The 16940-nt window shown below is 40.6% G+C and overlaps 1 protein-coding gene across 3 annotated transcripts in view; it reads left to right on the top strand.

Annotated features, from left to right (window-relative positions):
• Positions 1–16940, top strand: part of LOC122811089 (actin, aortic smooth muscle-like) — a 534944-nt gene that overhangs the window by 38628 nt on the left and 479376 nt on the right. The gene's annotated exons all lie outside the window — the stretch shown is intronic.

Here is a 16940-nt window from a genome sequence, read left to right as displayed (position 1 = left end):
TATAATGCCTTGATTTGGGCTTATCTTAGTCACTATTTTATTTAATTTCAATAAATTATCAATGAAACTCAAAGGGCTTCAAGGACTATTGACAGATTTCCCAAAGTTTAACACCAAGAATGAAAAAAAAACATTGGGGTTGTTCAACAAACTCTGGAAAACAGACTAACTTTAACTACTGCTGACTCCCTCTATAACTGACATGGATTAATGACAACATTAAACAAGATCTGTAAATTTATTGTATATGCCCACATACTTGAGTATCTCTGTATCATCTCCCAATGGACTGCTGTCTCACTTTCCAGAAAGCCTGTATGTTTTCAATTATACAGAAGGTATGTATAGCTTCTGGGGTACTGATTTACTGAATACTTCACCTGAACTGATGTACCACTCTTGGATCCTTGGTTAACAGCAACCATATATAACATCATAAGAATCTGAATATTGCTGTAACCCCTCCCACTCCCATCCTTGGCATTAACCAGAACAGTATAGCACATTACGAACACAAACTCAAATGAAAATTGTATTATTAATGGGGACTTCAACATTAACTTTCATGTACCATCCAAGCCTCAGTTAACAATATATCTGTCACTAAATAATTTAACACCAAAGCAATCCTAAGGAACCAGGCCAAATCCACAGACAATTAACCTTAGCTTATTAACTACACAAATCCCCCAAAGATGTAAATTGGTTTCAGTCATGCTTTAGTCATTCAGTGACCACCTTCCTATACTTTATATCTGTACCTTTACGACAAATATAATACCTTCAGTAGTAACTGCTAAAATGGTCGCCAAAATCAAGAAGGATCATTTATTTACTAAGCTGCACACTGTTACCTCATCTATACCTTATAAAAAGGTTCATCCAACTAAAGTCATATATATCTGTTTTTTAACACACCCTGTAAAAATGTTTATAAAGAAGGGAAATTAAGATGTTCCACTTAGCAAACTTGGAAGAGTTCCAAAAGCACAGACAACAAAAACTTGGACACATTTTGTAAAATATGCTATTTATAAGTAAAACAAACAGAAACTGCTCCTCTAAGAGCTAAATAAGCCTTGCTAACTACCCAGACAAAGTTGTTTTTTTGGAAGGGTAATAAAGGCATTACATTTGTTTGCTTGTTATTTCCCTGGAACGCTAATTCCACCTAATACGCGGCTTCTCAGCGCTTCTGTGGATCACTAGTGATATCTGCATTGCTTACTGTACTTATTTCCTTGTTTCACTTGAAAGAAAGTTACTGTTTGTCGATTTTGCATTTAAGTTACATGTAACACATTGCACTTAAGTTACCTGGCACTTGCTCGCTAAAGCAATTATATAAGTCAGCACTAAAAATTAAAAGCACTACACCCTCACTCCCCACTGGCCCTTGTTTTCAATTATTAAGGAATTCCCAATATTATTCTAGCATGTCCAAAGGTCAGTTGTCAATCTCCTCTCCGGTCCAGCTGGTGAATCTGGGAATCTTGAGGCAATGTTACAACTGCCTCATGTACACAGACAACCCTCTCCTCCTCCCAACAAATTCCAACACATGTGAGAGATGCAACCATATAGCCAAACTGGAGGCTAAGCTCTCTTAACTCAGTACTGGCATAACCAGTCAGGAGGAGAAGGAAACCACACTCACTACAATTCCAGTCTAACATAGACCTACCACGACAGCAAACCAAACACATAATCACACAAAAACATACTCGGAGGCTATAAATAAAGATCTGCCTAAGCAGCAGAGACCTCCAAAGCAGACACCCAAGCAACCGCTACCCCAAAACAAAACACATGCAACACATATCTCACAAAGCCAGTGTGTCGAACAGTCACAGCCCTTAAGACTAAACAACACACCTGATACACTTGTAATAGGTGACTCTATCGTCAGGCACACTGACGTCCCGCTCACCAGGCTGAACAAGGAGAGGGTCACGGTGAGCAGCCTGTCAGGCGCTAGGATCCGCCACATAACACAAGCACTCAGGTCACTCCAAGGCAAGTACAAATATGACTCAGTCATTGTCCATGCTGGTGTGAATGACCTGAGACGTACCTCCCTGGAAGACGTACCTCCCTGGACTACATGAAAAGAGACATAAAGGAGCTCTCTGAGCATGTAGCCCAGGCTGGTATGACCCTGACTTGAGTAGCATCTTACCCTCACCAAGAATGATGCCACAATATGAAGACAAGATGATCAATTTCAACAATTGGCTTAAGTACTGGTGTCATTCAAAGGGGATCCAATGCCTGTCAGCTTGGAATGATATGCTCGACAAGCCACGATGCTTTGCTAGGGACGGCTTGCACCTGTCACCTCTGGGCTTTCGGATATTGGCAAAGGCTCTTGCTACTCCCATAGTGCCTTTTTTAGGCAAGGCTCAAAAGACAAACCCACCTCCATAGGTATCACAAGGGATAAGAAACTAAGAGTAATGCTACTCAACGCCAGAAGTCTAAACCTCAAGATGCACGCACTCGAAACTCTCCTTAGCATGGAGAACATCGATATCTGTGCAGTAACAGAAACCTGGTTCAGGGCTCCCGAGAGCACCCCAGCACTACCAGGTTATATCTCATACCATGCTTTTCGGCCCCAAAACTTGGACCGAACCACAAAAGGAGGGGGGGGAGTATCGATATTCATTAAAGATACCCACACCTCCAGGTTGGTGGCAAAGCACGAAGCATCAGAGACTATCCATGTGCAACTAACAGTGGGTAAAATTGCCTTCCAGTTTATAGCCTGCTACAGACCACCCTCCCAAACCCAGGAACCCCACTCGGCCTTTCTGAGAACACTGGAAAATATGAAGGTCTCTCCAAACACCATTATATTGGGCGACTTCTACTACCCAAACATAGACTGGGCACATGACTCTAGCTCCAACACCCTAGCCCAAAGGTTCCTAGAATTTATAAACTCAAATGCTATGGAACAACTTGTTACCACTCCCACAAGAGGGGAAAACATACTGGACCTGATCATCACCAACATGGGGACTCTATGCTCCAGACCAGAAGTGTATCCCTCACTGGTAAGATCAGACCATAAACTAATCTCACTGGATAGTCACATCCCGACCCCACCCCATGCCCAGAAAACCACAGTGAAAAACTTCTCTAAAGCAAATTTCACACTCCTCAAAACTGAGGTGGAATCCCTCAAAGCCCCCGGGCCTGTGGAAAATACGGCCCAGACTGCAGAATCCTTTATGAACGCATTCTATGAACACCTTCAGGAATGCATGGATCATGCAATCCCAAATAAAACCAAGACCCAATCCTCCAAAGGCAGACGTCCTGTCTGGTGGACCCCAGCCATAAACAAACTATACAATAGAAGAGAAAGCTACTAAATGATAGAGCAAAATCCCAAAAAGGGAAGGCATCAATGATCAGTATTAGCAAAAAACTACGGGCACTCATAAAATTGTCTAAGGCCAGCTTCAAGAGAAAAATTGCACAGGACACTAAGGATAATCACAAGGCTTTCTTTAGTTATGTTAGGAACCTGGGTGGTAATTCCCAGATATGCTCAGAATTAGTCCAAAATGACAAAAAATACACTGAACCCACAGACATTTCCAACATCCTAGCTGACAGGTTCAGCGCAAACTCCACCCCCCCTCCCCACCAAAAGGGCAAATATCTATCCCAGCAGAGTGCTGCCCCCCTGACATCTCAGATGCTCAGGTAAGAGCCGCCCTCTCCAAAGCAAAAGACACAGCATCAATGGGACCAGACGGTGTCCTGGGCTGCGTCCTACATGAACTCCAAGAAGAGCTAAACCCAAACATAAAACTACTGTTCATTCTCAGCCTTACTACAGGATATGTGCCCAAAGAGTGCCGTACAGCAACAGTGGTCCCTCTCCATGAAGGTGGTGCCTCAACGGATCCTGGAAACGCCCCATAAGCCTGACTAGCTTGGTCTGCAAAGCTATGGAAAGGATCATCATGGACCTCATAAATAAAGATATTGGGGACCTACAGACACTGGATCCTACCCAGTTCGGCTTTGTTAAGGGCAGATCCTGCCTCTTAAACCTGGTTGATTTCTTTGAAACAGTCACCAAGGCCATTGACGAGGGGAAGGTGGTCCACACAGCCTACCTGGACCTCGCAAAAGCCTTCGATACAATACCCCACTCGGGCATTATAGATAAGCTCACCAGCTTAAATATAAACCCCTATGTCACTAGATGGATTGCAAACTGGCTCAAGGACAGAAACCACATGGTTAGAATTGCTGGAGCCATGTCAGACTCCAAACCAGTTACAAGTGGTGTCCCACAAGGCTCAGTCCTGGGACCTCTCTTGTTCGGTATATATTTCTCGGAGGTACAGGCCAACACGGAAGGACTGTGGATGACCAAGTTCGCAGATGACTGCAAACTGGGCGCCATAATCGACTCTCCAGCCGACACAAGCATCCTCCAAAAGGGCCTCATAGAAACAGACAACTGGTGCCAGAGCCATGGCCTCAAGCTAAATGCCAAAAAGTGTATAGTCATACCTTTGGCAAAAACAAAGTGCCCACAAATTACCACATAGGTGGTAATCCATTAAGTACAGACAAAGTAATTAGGGACCTGGGGACCCAAGTTGATAGCAATCTCTCATTTGACAACCACGTGGCCAAAGTGGTTAGAAAAACATTTTATATAGCCCACCTAATCATGAAGGGATTCACATCTAGATCAGGGGAGGTCATTGTGCCTCTTTACTCATCCCTCATCAGGCCCATAATTGAGTACAATGCCCCTTTTGGGATGTACCTTACCAGACATCTGCAGCAACTGGAAAGACCCCAAAAGTACTTCACCAAGAGGATCAAAGGGCTCAAACAGATGCCATATGCTGCCCGGTTATAGAAACTCCAGCTCTACTCAGTGGCATACTGCCTGTTCAGAGGCGATCTGTGCCTGACGTATAAAGCCATGTCCAACATGGAATTAATGGACATGCTGCACCTCAGAAAATCCAAATCCCATCGAGCTACACGCTTGAGAGACTTGAACCTCAGCACTGAAATAAATAGGACATGCTGGAGGGTCAGATTCATAACCCAGAGGCTCCCTTCACTCTGCAATAAAATCCCAGTCCAGGTTAGGCAGAGTCCCTCATTGACTCTCTTCAAGAGGAATCTTGATGAGTGGATGGGAGATCATAGGTTTACCCCGGGTATCACTTCTGTGTCACTGTTAGACAGAGGCACAGTATACTAACCTCGAAAAAGGGCATAGCAAAATAAATTTAAAATGGGTGGCGAAAGCCAAACACATTCTGGCTAGGCTTATAAATGCCCTAGGGCAGATAGCCTAGTATGAACCTATGAACATATCTAGGCATTAATTCACGCAATGCAGTACAGTGCATATAAACAAACTATATAACCAGTGCTGTCTCAGCCATTACCTTAACAAACTGTCATGCACATCTATGTTATCCCAAATCAGCAAACACCTCGCACTTGGATAATATTGTTGCATTCTGCTTTAGAATAACATCTGCTTAAGATACCAGTCCATATCTAGAAAGGCTACAAAAAAAAAAAGAATAATATCAACCCCATCATCCTGTGTAGTGCTGCATCAGAAATCAGTTAGACATATTTAATCTACTGCTAACTGCAGGAACCTTTACATACATTTTAAATATGTACCATTGTCCCCATCTCTAGGACTTTAAACCCTACCTCAGTTGAGGACTACTGTGCAATAACCAGTCTGTGTATTATTGCAAAATGTTTTGAAAAACAAATCTATTCTTAGATGATAGAACATATCAATAAATATGGACAGTTATCTGATTCTCAACACGGATTCAAGAAGGATCACAATGCCTTAACAAATAACATACTCTGTAGATGATGCTTTTTCTACATCTGTTGGTATGGAATAGTATACAGCAGGGCTATTCACTGATACTAAAAAAGGATTCAGATTTGTAAACCACTGGCTACTTATAAAAGAACGTCAAAATGCCTGTGAAATAGATCATTTTCAATTCATTTTCAGTTCGTTATGTCTGTCAAAATTCCCCTGCAGGAACTTTAATTATAATAGTTCAGCAGGGATCAGTGCTAAGACCATTTTCTTTCTTTTTATCAATGTTTAGGTTAAACAGTTTGAAATGGGGAATCAGTGAGTGCATGTGTAACAGTTTATTAGACAACCTACTATGTTGTCTGGGCCCATGAAGGAAATTTATTTTATTTAACATTTGTTGACCAGGAAAGTCCAACTAGGCTAGAGCCTATTTTCAGCGTTGGCCAGAGAGGAATGCTCCAGATGCATGTCTTTGCAATGTGGGAGGAAACCAGAGTACCGGGAGGAAACCCATGCAAATGCATGGCGGGTATGCAGACTCTGCACAAAAGGCACCCCAGCCGAGAATCAAATTGGAGAACCTCTTGCTGTGAGGTGACAATGTTAACTGCTGCACCACTGCTCCTCCCTAAATGTTCTTGATCTTTGAGGGATCTGGGTGGCGGGGTTTGAAAGAGTAAGGCAGTTTCAAGAAATTTGTTGTGAATTTGCTAGCCAGTATGTTTGCAATGTCTCTTAGATTTAGGGAGGCTACATTATGGAAAAGTTTGTAGTAGTACTGAGAGCTATTTGTTAGTTTTCTCATATAAATGAAGGAATTGTAGCTGCCCTTTGTTTTAGTAGCTTGCTTTAATTTGTGTGATGCTAATTGCTGGTCTTTATAGTTGCCTTCAGTTTTTTAATAAGGCTGTAATACAATTCTGGCCCTACAAGGCAGTTTAAGGAGTTTCTGCCTTCTGTTAAATAGTTCCTTTATATCAACAGTCCACCATAATTGTTTATTTTTGAATCTATTGCCACATTTAATTATGGAAGGAACTATCAGGTCAATACATGTATCCAAAGGGGCATAAATCATGAGTGTAGTTGGAGCATAATTAGGATCAACCATGGAGTAGATAATAGTACATTTAGAGACTTCTACCACTTGTATGAGGTCTGCTTTTCTGAGTCCCTAAAGAGCGTGGTATTGGTTTCCAAGGGAACAGAAGTTCTGATAGTAAAAGTAACCAAAATATCGTTAGACATTACTAATGATGGGCCAACCATGGGAGGGAAGCAGACAGGGGGCACATGGGTGAGTACCAAATCAAGAATGTTTACACCCTTAATGTGTTTGAGGACAGTTTCATCCAGGGACATTTTGTTTATCCAATCCTAGAATCACTGGGCATACTCAATCTTGGAAGTGTGGTTGCTTCAGTTTATAGAAGGATGGTTGAAGTCACCAAGGATTAAAAAATCCCTGCTTATAGGGATAGTCTGTAACAATGCTAGGAATTTCTTTTGGTCATCTGAATCCATGGAAAGTGATCAAAGTCACCAAGGATTAAAGGGCCCTTGCTTATGGGGATATCCTCTAAGAATGCTAGGAATTTCTTGAGGTCATTTGGAGCCATGGGGGGGTGATTGATAGCAGGTCATGAGTTGGGCATTTGATTTCCCTAAGGTAAGCTGAAGTTCATTAAGCTTGTTGGTGCTGTCCTCTGGGTAACCATTTAGAAGGGATTTTGTCCCTGATGAACATAGACTCCGCCACAGTTACCTTCACCTTGTTAATACTCAGTTTAGTGTTAAGTGTATAATGCCGAGGTGAAACAAAATTAATAAGTTACCAACAAGATGTATTGCCAAGAGTCTGTCCTGTAGTCATATATTACTACTGAATAATTTTATGTGCTATTTTTATACTCTGTATAATATTGTATGGTTCGAACTTGTTTTGTTTTGTAAGATAGTACGATTAGAAACTCTTTTGTTTTAAATGCATGTTAAATATTTTCTATTTAGGTATAACTTAGTAGCCTGAGTTGTGGCAGAAAAGGGTCTGATGACCAGACCACTTACCTGCTTAACAAATCAAGCAAACAAATATATTTAATTAATTAATATATTCAGTGAAAAAAAAAACTGACAAACCTGGACTACCACATCGCTACAAGATGTTTAATTTCTTCCAACAATATTGTTTTTACTCTGTCATTAATCTATTAATCTATACATGGTGACATTATTGTTTGATGTCATCCCCTTTTGTATGACAGCCACTATACAGGTCTTTTTAAATTTTTATAGCCATGGTGCAATCCACAGTCTTCAGATATGAATAACATTTGCAGCATTCTATTCCAAAAAGTTAAAACAAACAAACAAACAAAAGAAAAAAATAAAACAAAACAGAAAAACATTTCTTTTTGTGTGAAAATTACAATGGAGAACTCTTATTTCTGTTGCTAGCTATTTCTGGGATCTTTCTTGACACTCATAAAGTTGTCTTGCAGTAGCTTCCACTGCAGCCTGCTCTCATGTGATGGCTTGTGACAGGAGGGCTACACTCTCAAAATGTAATACTGCATTAGTATGCTGACAGGCTGATTTACATGGGGACGTGGGATGTTACAATTCAATTACTGTACACTTTATATTTTGCACTTTAAATCCTTTTTATATTGCCTTCATAAGTATAGGGCACTTACGTATATGTTATATAATCGCAGTATACATAGTTATATGTATTCCTCATAAAGGAGTCTGCCACCTCCTGTATTTATGTACCTCCTTAAATTCAATTTATTTGTAACAGGGCCCATGGTTTACACCAGAGCAATCTATTTTCCGACACAAACCATGGACATTAAAATAAATAAGACTACATTTATGGTTGTATTTTTATTTAAGCATACACTGGAAAAGAGATAAGGTAAGTTATGCAAATACAAATTTAAAATGATAGGGCACTTTATGCAAGTAAATATTTAAAACAAAAAAGGACATGTTAATGAGTTAAAAAAACAACAAAAGATAGTTTAATAATATCTATTTGTGATGGTGAGAAAATTAGTGGTGAAATTATACTTTCCATGAATTATGGGCAGTTGTTAAAAAAATGCTTCAAATTAAAAACATACAAAACTCATGACTGACGTCCATCGTACCAAAACCACACTTGTTTTCTACAAAACAACATAGTACCACCATCACTAATATTACATATTCATTCATTGTTTCATTTGTTGATGTCAGCTGTATCCTGTACATTGTCACAGTGGTGCTAGACTCAATCACAGCACTCAGGGGATGGGGGTAGGCAAAGATAGAAGGGATGCAAACACTAAGATATCATCTCTCATAGCATAAGTATGATGGTTTATTTTATTAACCATTGTGTGCGCCACAAGTAGACGGGTGGTAGAATACCTAAGGAAAGGTTTTCTTTGTCATGTGACTATTTGAACTTGTTCCTGTACTACAGCAAGACCACTTCACATTGTAAACTATGATTATTTTGTTCTGTTCATGAACTTGATGTCGAAGGAAAATAAGCTGAAAGTCAGTATACTTTTGTCAAATTCAGCTTTAACCAATTTTAATCAAAAAGCTGTACTTTCTAAACTTGTCTTCCAGCATAAGCACCCCAACCCAAACAAAAATGTTTATCAATCATTTAAGAGAGATGCTTTTTTAGCAGCAATAAAAAGAAATGAGATTTGTGAAAAGTTACACAACACCTTCAAAAGTTCTCCAGTTCATTGTGTTGCAATGATTCTTGGGGAACCTCAAAGAATTAGGCACAGTAAATGACAAGCCATAAATGAATGATGAAATCAAACTTTTGGTGGGTGAGATTTTAAGCATATACCTATAACACAGAAGAAGTGTAATTAATATATTTGCATAGAATGTACTTATTAAGCATATTAGACAACTATGTTCATGTTTTTAGGTATAATTCAAGAAAATACAAGATACAAGTAGTACTGAACGACTAACAGAAGAGAAACTATAACATAATAAAAGTAAAGTGGTTAAAAAGTGGTGCAGACTTAAAAGGCAGATTGAAAAGTTATCATTTTTATGCCGTAGCTCTGTATCACTCAATGCCAGCAGGAACTCCATTCTTCCCCTTTATTCTTTGTGCTGCATTATCTGATTAACCTAGTTTCATGAACATCAAACTGCTTCTGTTATAAGGAAAGGATTTTATTCTGTTTGTACAGACTTTTTATTTACAGTTTATTTTAATAGATGCAATCTGAGCAGAAAGTACACTGGTTCCTTTACAAATTTATTTACATTTTATTTGTTTTATTATGCAGCATCAGACCTAAAATGAGTAACCAAGTGTGTCAGTCATGAAAGATATAAACAATATGCTACATAACGCATCAGATTCACTTCATAAGAATTCAACAGATGCACAGATACTTCATTTTAAAGTAAGATTATGCTGCGGTATGCTGAATATACATATTTATTTACTAAATATTCTTCAGATTTGGTTGCACAGTAAGATGCTGCCATTCCTATTTACAGGATTATTTTTCCTGACCCTAACTGTGTAGGTCTTAAGGTCTTCAAGATTATAAAGGCCTGTCTTCACTGGTACAAGAGCAAATCTATCCCACCCACAAGAAACACTCTTTACCAGCACACACTCACTCTATGTCTACAAATTTTTATTATTCATTGCAACAGTGAAAATGCTCCTTAATGTGGCTGTTAAATGTAAAGTCCAGTAAAATTATTAACTTTTTTGAAGAATTTTTGATCAAATCTACACATAATCGATACTTAACTTACAATCCAAACTAGTTATGCATAGATTTTTTTTTTTTATTTCTTTGGAAATATGAAAAATAGACTTTAAATCTTTCTCCTTTGCTGCTTTTGACATATAGTAAATAAAGTCAAAACAAGCTCAGGCTTTGTAGCATATTATTTCAGAGTCCTGCATCAAAACATTAATTTACATATGCAAAGTAGCAGACAACAGGGAGTGCTTATCTGCAACACACTGATTTCAGTATTGGCATCTCTTGTTTTTTCAGCAAAACCTCCACAGTTTTCATACTTTGCATGTTAATACTCCAGCATATGATGTAAGCTGCTGAAATGAGGCTGTTGTAGAATGAATAATGAAATAAACCATTATGAATTGTAGGTGTGTGGAGTTGTTCTGCTACTGCCTGCATTTTGAAGTACAGTGTACCCTGTAATACCCTTGCTGAACTCTCTGTCTGTCAGTGTCATCTGTTCTGTTGTCGTTGTTACCCAGTCCCTCATATATTCCCACTCGTCATTGTTTATTTCCTGGTGATCTTGTCTGTATTACTTATCTCGATCCCTGTACTCACATTGTTCAGTTTGTGCTTACTTCAGGAAATGTTACCTCGGTCCCTTTACTCACATTGTTCAGATTGTGCTTACTTCAAGCAATGTTACCTCGGTCCCTGTACTCGCATTGCTCAGTTTGTGCTTACTTCAAGCCATGTTACCTCAGTACCTGTACTCACATAGTTTAGGTTGTGTTTACTTCAAGCCATGTTACCTCAGTCCCTGTACTCACATTGTTCAGTGTGTGCTTACTTCAGGCAATGTTACCTCGGTCCCTGTACTCATATTGTTCAGTTTGTGCTTACTTCAGGCAATGTTACCTCGGTCCCTGTACTCGCATTGCTCAGTTTGTGCACTTTAGGCAATGTTACCTCGGTCCCTGTACTCGCATTGCTCAGTTTGTGCTTACTTCAGACAATGTTAACTCGGTCCCTGTACTCACATTGTTCAGTTTGTGCTTACTCCAAGCCATGTTACCTCGGTCCCTGTACTCACATTGTTCAGTGTGTGCTTATTTCAGGCAATGTTACCTCAGTCCCTGTACTCATATTGTTCAGTTTGTGCTTACTTCAGACAATGTTACCTCGGACCCTGTACTCACATTGTTCAGTTTGTGCTTACTTCAAGCAATGTTACCTCGGTCCCTATACTCACATTGTTCAGTTTGTGCTTACTTCAGGCAAGGTTACCTCGGTCCCTGTACTCACATTGTTCAGTTTGTGCTTACTTCAGGCAATGTTACCTCGGTCTCTGTACTCACATTGTTCAGCTTGTGCTTATTTCAAGCAATGTTACCTCGGTCCCTGTACTCACATTGCTCAGTTTGTGCTTACTTCAGGCCATATTACCTCAGTCCCTGTACTCACATTGCTCAGTTTATGCTTACTTCAGGCAATGTTACCTCGGCCCTGTACTCACATTGTTCAGTTTGTGCTTACTTCAGGCAATGTTACATCGGTCCCTGTACTCACATTGTTCAGTTTGTGCTTACTTCTGGCAATGTTACCTCGGTCCCTGTACTCACATTGTTCAGTTTGTGCTTACTTCTGGCAATGTTACCTCAGTCCCTGTACTCACATTGTTCAGCTTGTGCTTACTTCAAGCAATGTTACCTCAGTCCCTGTACTCACATTGTTCAGTTTGTGCTTACTTCAGGCAATGTCACCTCGGTCCCTGTACTCACATTGTTCAGGTTGAGATTACTTCAAGCCAAGTTACCTCAGTCCCTGTACTCATATTGTTCAGTTTGCGCTTACTTCAAGCCATGTTACCTCAGTCCTTGTACTCACATTGTTCAGTTTGTGCTTACTTCAAGCCATGCTACTTCAGTCCCTGTACTCACATAGTTTAGGTTGTGATTACTTCAAGCCATGTTACCTCAGTCCCTGTACTCACATTGTTCAGCTTGTGCTTACTTCAAGCAATGTTACCTCGGTCCCTGTACTCACATTGTTCAGTTTGTGCTTACTTCAGGCAACGTTACCTCGGTCCCTGTACTCACATTGTTCAGTTTGTGCTTACTTCAAGCAATGTTACCTTGGTCCCTGTAGTCGAATTGTTCAGTTTGTGCTTACTTCAAGCAATGTTACCTCGGTCCCTGTACTTACATTGTTCAGTTTGTGCTTACTTCAAGCAATGTTACCTTGGTCCCTGTACTCGCATTGCTCAGTTTGTGCTTACTTCAAGCCATACGACCTCAGTCCCTGTACTCACATTGTTCAGTTTATGCTTACTTCAGGCAATGTTACCTCGGTCCCTGTACTCACATTGTTCAGTTTGTGCTTACTTCAGGCAATGTTACCTCGGTCCTTTTACTCACATTGTTCAGTTTGTGCTTACTTCAACCAATGTTACCTCAGTTCCTGTACTCACATTGTTCAGTTTGTGCTTACTTCAGGCAATGTTACCTCGGTTCCTGTACTCATATTGTTCAGTTTGTGCTTACTTCAAGCAATGTTACCTCTGTCCCTGTACTCACATTGCTCAGCTTGTGTTTACTTTAAGCCAGATTACCTCAGTCCCTGTACTTGCATAGTTTAGGTTGCGTTTACTTCAAGCCATGTTACCTCAGTCTCTGTACTCACATTGTTCAGCTTGTGCTTACTTCAAGCAATGTTACTTCTCTCCCTGTACTCACATTGCTCAGCTTGTGTTTACTTTAAGCCAGGTTACCTCAGTCCCTGTACTCACATAGTTTAGGTTGTGTTTACTTCAAGCCATGTTACCTCAGTCCCTGTACTCACATTGTTCAACTTGTGCTTACTTCAAGCAATGTTACCTCGGTCCCTGTACTCACATTGTTCAGTTTGTGCTTACTTCAGGCAATGTTACCTCATTCCCTGTACTCACATTGTTCAGTTTGTGCTTACTACAAGCAATGCTAACTTGGTCCCTGTAGTCGCATTGTTCAGTTTATGCTTACTTTAAGCAATGTTACCTCAGTCTCTGTACTCACATTGTTCAGTTTGTTCTTACTTCAGTCATTGTTACCTCGGTCCCTGTACTCACATTGTTCAGTTTGGGCTTACTTAAAGCAATGTTACCTCGGCCCCTGTACTCATATTGTTCAGTTTGTGCTTACTTCAAGCAATGTTACCTCGGTCCCTGTACTCATATTGCTCAGTTTGTGCTTACTTCAGACAATGTTACCTCGGTCCCTGTACTTGCATTGTTCAACTTGTACTTACTTCAGGCAATGTTACCTCACTTCCTGTACTCACATAGTTTAGGTTGTATTTACTTCAAGTCATGTTACCTCAGTCCCTGTACTCAAATTGTTCAGTTTGTGCTTACTTCAGGCAATGTTACCTCGGTCCCTGTACTCACATTGTTCAGTTTGTGCTTACTTCAGGCAATGTTACCTTGGTCCATGTACTCACATTGTTCAGTTTGTGCTTACTTCAAGCAATGTTACCTCGGTCCCTGTACTCACATTGCTCAGTTTGTGCTTACTTCAGGCCATATTACCTCAGTCCCTTTACTCACATTGCTCAGTTTATGCTTACTTCAGGCAATGTTACCTCGGCCCTGTACTCACATTGTTCAGTTTGTGCTTACTTCAGGCAATGTTACCTCGGTCCCTGTACTCACATTGTTCAGTTTGTGCTTACTTCTGGCAATGTTACCTTGGTCCCTGTACTCACATTGTTCAGTTTGTGCTTACTTCTGGCAATGTTACCTCAGTCCCTGTACTCACATTGTTCAGTTTGTGCTTACTTCAAGCAATGTTACCTCGGTCCCTGTAGTCAAATTGTTCAGTTTGTGCTTACTTCAAGCAATGTTACCTCGGTCCCTGTACTTACATTGTTCAGTTTGTGCTTACTTCAGGCAATGTTACCTCGGTCCCTGTACTCACATTGTTCAGTGTGTGCTTACTTCAGGCAATGCTACCTCAGTCCCTGTACTCACATTGTTCAGTTTGTGCTTACTTCAGGCAATGTTACCTCGGTCCCTGTACTCACATTGTTCAGTTTGTGCTTACTTCAGGCAATGTAAACTCAGTCCCTGTACTCACATTGTTCAGTTTGTGCTTACTTCAAGCAATGTTAACTCGGTCCCTGTAGTTGCATTGTTCAGTTTATGCTCACTTTAAGCAATGTTACCTCAGTCTCTGTACTCGCTTTGTTCAGTTTGTGCTTACTTCAGTCAATGTTACCTCGGTCCCTGTACTCACATTGTTCAGCTTGTGCTTACTTCAAGCAATGTTACCTCGGTCCCTGTACTCACATTGCTCAGTTTGTGCTTACTTCTGGCCATATTACCTCAGTCACTGTACTCACATTGCTCAGTTTATGCTTACTTCAGGCAATGTTACCTTGGCCCTATACTCACATTGTTCAGTTTGTGCTTACTTCAGGCAACGTTACCTCGGTCCCTGTACTCACATTGTTCAGTTTGTGCTTACTTCTGGCAATGTTACCTCGGTCCCTGTACTCACATTGTTCAGTTTGTGCTTACTTCTGGCAATGTTACCTCAGTACCTGTACTCACATTGTTCAGTTTGTGCTTACTTCTGGCAATGTTACCTCAGTCCCTGTACTCACATTGTTCAGCTTATGCTTACTTTAAGTAATGTTACCTCAATCCCTGTACTCGCATTGTTCAACTTGTGCTTACTTCAGGCAATGTTACCTCAGTTCCTGTACTCACATAGTTTAGGTTGTGTTTACTTCAAGTCATGTTACCTCAGTCCCTGTACTCACATTCTTCAGTTTGTGCTTACTTCAAGCAATGTTACCTCAGTCCCTGTACTCACATTTTTCAGTTTGTGCTTACTTCAGGCAATGTTACCTCGGTCCCTGTACTCACATTGTTCAGTTTGTTCTTACTTCAGGCAATGTTACCTCGGTCCCTGTACTCACATTGTTCAGTTTGTGCTTACTTCAAGCAATGTTATCTCAGTCCCTGTAGTCTCATTGTTCAGTTTGTGCTTACTTCAAGCCATGTTACCTCAGTCCCTGTACTCACATTGTTCAGTTTGTGCTTACTTCAGGCAATGTTACCTCGGTCCCTGTACTCACATTGTTCAGGTTGTGCTTACTTCAAGCCAAGTTACCTCAGTCCCTGTACTCACATTGTTCAGTTTGTGCTTACTTCAAGCCATGTTACCTCAGTCCTTGTACTCACATTGTTCAGTTTGTGCTTACTTCAAGCCATGTTACTTCAGTCCCTGTACTCACATTGTTTAGGTTGTGATTACTTCAAGCCATGTTACCTCAGGCCCTGTACTCACATTGTTCAGCTTGTGCTTACTTCAAGCAATGTCACCTCGGTCCCTGTACTCACATTGTTCAGTTTGTGCTTACTTCAGGCAACGTTACCTCGGTCCCTGTACTCACATTGTTCAGTTTGTGCTTACTTTAAGCAATGTTACCTTGGTCCCTGTAGTTGAATTGTTCAGTTTGTACTTACTTCAAGCAATGTTACCTCGGTCCCTGTACTTACATTGTTCAGTTTGTGCTTACTTCAGGCAATGTTACCTTGGTCCCTGTACTCACATTGTTCAGTTTGTGCTTACTTCAAGCCATATTACCTCAGTCCCTGTACTCACATTGTTCAGTGTGTGCTTACTTCAGGCAATGCTACCTCAGTCCCTGTACTCACTTTGTTCAGTTTGTGCTTACTTCAGGCAATGTTACTTTGGTCCCTGTACTCACATTATTCAGTTTGTGCTTACTTCAGGCAATGTTAACTCGGTCCCTGTACTCACATTGTTCAGCTTGTGCTTACTGCAAGCAATGTTACCTCGGTCCCTGTACTCACATTGTTCAGTTTGTGCTTACTTCAGGCAATGTTACGTCGGTCCCTGTACTCACATTGTTCAGTTTGTGCTTACTTCAGGCAATGTTACCTCGGTCCCTGTACTCGCATTGTTCTGTTTGTGCTTTCTTCAAGCAAACGTAGACATAAGCACCCCACATCCCAACAGGTGAGAAGGAGCATGTAGGTTGCCTGCAGGTAGCATTGTGAATGTGATTATGGATGCTATTAGGACATATGAAATTAGAATACATGAAACCTGCAGTGATACAAATCCACTGCAGTGCTACGAGCACAAGTTCAGATAGTCACAACACTTCACAAATCCTGATGAAAACCATTCCTTCGGACATCCACAGTCTGTCTGTAATCACATGCAGACATCAAGAAAAGGGTGGAGCAGTGACCAAGTAATGACACTAGAAATAGACTAAGAAGGGGGAAGAATAAAATAAACTTTAGCATACATGTTCCGAAATTTGTGTAAAGTTCA

The sequence above is a fragment of the Protopterus annectens genome, chromosome 9.part0 (assembly GCF_019279795.1).
Source record: "Protopterus annectens isolate FY-2018-M chromosome 9.part0, PAN1.0, whole genome shotgun sequence".
In the NCBI taxonomy this organism is placed as follows: Eukaryota; Metazoa; Chordata; order Ceratodontiformes; family Protopteridae; genus Protopterus; species Protopterus annectens.
Note: the sequence above shows the minus strand (reverse complement) of the source record. Positions and strands in the feature narration are given on the sequence as shown.